The sequence below is a fragment of the Rhodnius prolixus genome, unplaced genomic scaffold (assembly GCF_049639745.1).
Source record: "Rhodnius prolixus isolate KJV_2025 unplaced genomic scaffold, Rpr scaffold_1, whole genome shotgun sequence".
In the NCBI taxonomy this organism is placed as follows: Eukaryota; Metazoa; Arthropoda; class Insecta; order Hemiptera; family Reduviidae; genus Rhodnius; species Rhodnius prolixus.
Window position 1 is genome coordinate 28,140,104 of NW_027411581.1, and position 6,318 is coordinate 28,146,421.

Sequence of the window (6,318 nt, forward strand, 5' to 3'; positions counted from 1 at the left end):
CTCACTTTTTGTGTCACAGATAATTGAAAGAATTTTCTTTCACCCTCTGGTTGAGAACATCAGAACAGTTAGACAAATTCTACAAGCATTTAACAATGCCAATATTGCAGCACTGGTCATTGAAAAGGAACTCACCGAAAACCACATTTTTGTAAACACCGAGAATTTTTATTCGCGGAGATTTATACCAATCATATCAACAAATGACTCTTTAAAATTTGTAGGAAGAGTCATAGTGAATGGTGTTCCATGTGTGGCTTTTAGAAACAGTTCAACTGTTTTTATCTTTAGATTTCAACCAAGAGGTGCTTTAACGCTGAGTAACTATGATTATTCATTGAGAATAAATAATATTTGTTGTTGTATAATTCACAACGATTATATAATTCCTATAGTAAAATTTGTTGATATCTCAACTTCATTGAAAATCGCAAGCCTTAAGGCAATTATCTCTAATTGTGATATGACTATGAGGTAAATACAGGAAACATGAATACATTATTCAATCTTCGTTTACAATATGCTTTTGATGAGAGGTATTTTCAACCATTGTCACTTTTGGATATAAGCTTGATAAAAATATGTTTAAATTTAAATAAAAGGAGTGATATTTCCCTATTCGAAATACCTAAAACAATCAAATGTAAATTATTTACTTTATTCTCCTATTGTTCCATAAATACTTATAAAAAATGTTATACAGACTTGTATTGTCCTTATTACTACAACTTTTTTGAAACCACTTATAAACTGTTCTAATCGAAGATGCAGAGTCACCATAATGTTTTATGGTTATAAATTGTTATGTTATAAATGATTATTGATTTCCATATCATGACATGTAATTGAAATTTGAGGATAATAGGATTTCACAGCTATTTGAAGAATATTTAAGATTTCGACAAGATTATTACAATTTAACCACAGCAGAAGCATTATTCACTAGAGAAGGATTTTCGAAAACCCCGTTTGTTGTCATAAATTGTTCTAAACAACCAGAAAGATTATCCACTTCAGTTGTTGATATTCACGTTGAGATAGAATGTAGTAAAGCTATCTCTGAAAAAATTTCTGCTTATTGTTTAATTGTACGCGACTCATTTATGGAACAAATACCATTTAATGGAATTGTAAGAAAATATTAAAAAAAGTTATAGGTCATTATGTATTTATTTTTACAACATTTTAAATCATTTAAAATAACTATTAAAATGTGTTATTATAAAATAAACATTCTTTCCAATAATGATCTAGAAATATTATTCACTAATACCTATTCACATTACAACTTTTGTATTAAATATTTTGTTTTTTATCTATTTGATCTTCAACTTCCCATAATGATAATTTTAATGCTGATAAAATTTAATATCAAAATCAGGAATTTCACTGAATTCAGTTGTAAAGGAACACTCAGACTACTATAACATTGTGTATAAAATTACTTTTCATAAAAAAAATAATGGAAGAATGGACTCTTGTTATATCGCGTCCTTTCTATCAACAATTTCAAAAAGATTTTTCCAAACTTACCTTAGAAAAAGAGAAAGCAATTCAATTTATGATTTTATACACTAGTAAACAAGAATTGGAAAAATTATCTAAAAAGTATGTGAAATAAAATGATTTACAATATATAAATTAGATCAAATTTACAATTCTAATTTCATTGAAGTATTTTAGTCAAAAAAAGTAAATAATTTTACTTTTACATAAGACTTATTTTGTATGAGGAAAACAAATATAAATGTTTCTTTGAAAAATAATAATTTATTGTTTTATTATAATGGCCCACTTCATCACATGGCCTATTTAATTTTATACTTCTATTATGAAGTTAATTTAAAACAAGAAAAGCTTCCCTCAACCCCCGCAGCGGTGTACTTTAGGATGTAATTATTTGTTCTCAAAAGGAAAGGAAAAATGTTTATTTTTAGAAAAGAAATTGAATGAAACTGTACATGATTTACATGATTTTGGATGCCCACCCATTAAATCATTGCCTAATATTAATAATTACAAATGTAGTTTTCATTATAATACTAATTTTATTTGTTCATTACAATATGTGTATAGATTGACCGCTTGGACAAACATTAACAAAATTAAATCGGATTTTTTCAATTATAAAGTTAGATTGAATATTTTTATTCCATATAATAATTATAATTGTATAAGTAAAGAGGTGTTAGCTTTTAATGGTTTCGTTTATATTGAGAAAAATTATATAACTACCGGGAGTACTTCACACTTCACTTTGCAAGAGGGGTGGAACTTCGTAGAACCTGTCCCTAAAATATGGGAATGCCTGGTATTTTAAAAAATGGCGGTATATTGTCCAGTTTAAAAATTAAAAATGAAAATTACCTTTTAAAAAATACATGTCTCTTTGATTCAGTCATCAGGGGTTGGCTATCCTTTACAATTATTCAGCAAACCTTAATGCTGTCATTAACGAAGGAAAGGATTGAAATAGTTTATTTGATTTAATTTATAAAGTTAGTAAAAACTGTATGGTAGAAAGCTATAAGCTTAGACCACAGTTACTGACTTCACTCTTCAAACGCACAGCTGTGTAATTTGACGTAAAAACAATTAATTGTGAATGCAATGACGTAATCATTGTTGAAAAATGCTTCCACGAGTATTTTCCAAGTCTTACTGTTCACAGAGAATGTACGTACTTTATATTTACGTACTCATGGACTCGTACATATGTCCCTTTAAATTACGAAATGTTAACAGTAGTTGGTCTAGATCAGTGGTTCCCAAAGTGGTCCCTACGGGGACCCCCAGGGTCCCCGGTATCATTCAGGGGGTTCGTGGAAAATTAAAATTGATTTAGAGGTCCCTGAACAACGTCAGGGGGTCCGCGCAAAGTTCAATATAAAATAATAAAACATGTTATACAGACTTGTATTGTCCTTATTATTACAACTTTTTTGAAACCACTTATAAACTGTTCTAATCGAAGGTGTAGAGTCACCATAATGTTTTATGGTTATAAATTTTTATGTTATAAATGATTATTAATTTCCATATCATATGTGATCCATTTTTATTATTAAGGAAATTAGAAACTGACAAGGTGACCAATTAAATTTAATCAAGAAGTGAGATACGTATTAATGGCTACATCCCTGTCCGATTAGCTTCCGGCGGGTTTAATGCAGATGTGCAATTTGTTAAAGACAGAGAGTCGAGATTAGTAATTTACGTAATCAGGTATTTTTCAAAAAATGAAAAAACGGAATTAGATTTATGGTCTGATATAAGTGAAGAATCGAATAAAATAGCGCAGAGGAGTATAGGTTTGAAAAAATTAACGCATGAAACAGTGGATCGGTTTTGCGGGCTAATTTCTATTTATATCAATTAAATAGAAATTTGAAAGATATGAGATATATCAGCACTATGTTGCGGGAGAATAGAAAACGATGGCTAAAACCGTATAATCAACTAAAAAATATGTCGGCGAATTCCCTATGGTTATATATTTGAACTCTTGGCTAAACGATTACAATCCAAATAGTCCAGAGACCATTTAGAAAATTTAAGCTTATATGATTTCTGTCGTTATTATGATCATTCCCGCGATCAATTAGAAGCCGAAAACAGAATACAATTAAAAACTTTATTATTAGAGTGGTTGAAACATTTATTAGCTGGTGATGCATGTTACATAAAAAGAAAATATTATGATGAACGTATCTATATTAATGTATTAACAATAATAATTATAATTGGTAATTATCCACCACCTATGGATGTTAGTTTTCGTTATAGAATACAAATTATGGAAGCTTCAATTCCGTTACAGGGTATCGTCGGTCAGGTTATAGAAGAGTGTACTACAGTCGCTGTCGGAGATATTGATTCAGATTGATGTACTACAGAAGAAAATACTGCAGGAGGAAATACCGCATTCCGCGAAGATTCACTGGTACATGGAATTATTCCAAATGTTTATATTTTAAACATTAAGTTACTTCTGCTGCCGGTTTTGGTAGTAATATTGAGGAATTGGAATGTATGACTTACCCGTAAGTATGTCCGACTAAAAATAAAGATGATCCATTAGATTGGAATTTGAATAAGGAAGTTCAAATGATACTTGGTCGTTATAAAAAGTATAAGCTGTATAAGGTCACGCAAGTAGTCACGACATATTAATGTATACATAGTAAATGTAATTGCTGATATAAATGTTCCAGATGATGTTAAAGTAAGTATAGCTACTTATTACAAAGATGGGTACGAGAAATGGGTATACCAGCTCCTGTAGAGTTAGATGAATTAGTAGATATACATTTTAATGAGTATCCGTTAGAAAAGGCGAGGTTACAATTTTTTCATAATAGTCAGGTAACTATGAATGATGCAAAAATATATTATGATGATATTGGAGATAATATTGATATGGCTCCATTGAGAGAAAGGTCAATAACACCTTCAACTAAATTTGTAACATCTTTTTATCCCAAGGCATTGAGATATCTTTGTAGGGGTAGCACCACTCATCCACTCTAGCGTAGGGGTAGTGAAACCCCACCACTCATCCACTATAGCCAGAGAGAGAGAGACAGCCCCCTTGGCACACTGAGAGGGGAGGCTCGGCGAATGTATATAAAAACGAGAGAAAAGTCAAAAGGGAGATTCTGTTCAAAGTCTTACACTTCAATTGTACACATCGATTAGTCAGTCTGTTCTGTTCTGGTAGTGTAAAGTATACAGTTTTTGGCAGTCAGTCATATACATATATAAAATCTTATACCGATACTAAAGTGTTATTTATCCATCAACATCTACAACCAACATCTCTCTCCTCAACCATTACATTGGTGGCAGCGCTATCGAAACCCAGCCGTTTCTCATTAAAAGGTAAGATAAATTTTTCATTCATTTTTTTTTATTATTATTCATTCTAATTTTATATTTTAATTTACACTATTTTTTTTTAATTTATTTGCACGTTTCATATTTTTAAAAATTTCGACTTCCTTCTTATGAAAAGAGCCGAAATTATTCAGAAATTAAAACATCATAAACTTCCTACTAGTGGCAATTTGTTAATTTTAAAAGAAAGACTATCAAAAATCATGTCTACATACACAATTGATGGCCAACAAAAATCTGCTGATGAAGCAATCGCGTATTTATTAAATAAAATTAACTCGACAAATACAGTAAACATCCGCAATTTACAGTTAATAAATAACCTACCGGTATTTGATGGAGCACATAATAGCGACATCAATCGTTCATAGACCAAATTAATAATTATAGTGCGATTTCGGGATGGTCAGAAGCCGACAAACTGGAAATCCTAATTTTAAAATTAACGGGTGCGGCAAAAATTTTCTTTGACACTTTTAAAACGCAGTGTACAAAGGATAACGTCATTTTAACATACCGACTAGCAACGGAAAGTCTAATTGCCAGATTTAAAACAGAAAAAACGCCCGTGGTATTTTTGCAGCAAATAACGACCTTGCAACAAAATCCATCAGAAACTCTGGAAGCTTTTGCTGACAGAATAAAGCACATTTCCACATCGCTCTTATTTAAAGCTCAACAAAATCCCTTACAAACGCTACAAAATCTAGTAGGAAAATTAACAACGGACGCCTTCATAAAATCACTTCCAAGTTCCATGAAGACCCAAGTCCAAATTAAACTCCCCAAAAACCTTGATGAGGCTCAAACTTATGCAACAGCCCTCAGGGACATACAAAGTGCAGAACCTCAAGGCTCGATATTTGCCATTAAAAAGGCAGATTCGCCAACGAAAAATTACTTCAGGAGGGGGGATGATGTAGGGGTAGTGAACCCCCACCACTCATCCACTCTAGCGTAGGGGTAGTGAAACCCCACCACTCATCCACTCTAGCCAGAGAGAGAGAGACAGCCCCCTTGGCACACAGAGAGGGGAGGCTCGGCGAATGTATATAAAAACGAGAGAAAAGTCAAAAGGGAGATTCTGTTCAAAGTCTTACACTTCAATTGTACACATCGATTAGCCACGTCAGTCAGTCTGTTCTGTTCTGTTAGTGTAAAGTATACAGTCTTTGGCAGTCAGTCATATACATATATAAAATCTTATACCGATACTAAAGTGTTATTTATCCATCAACATCTACAACCAACATCTCTCTCCTCAACCATTACATGTTACAACAGATTCATTTTTTTCAACATGACAGTAATGCTTTTATCACTTACTTAAAAATAATGCATTCATTAAAATCCAACTACTTTATTATGGTAGATTAATGCCTGAAATTATGTCCAGTTTAATAAAGGATGATGAATTAAGAT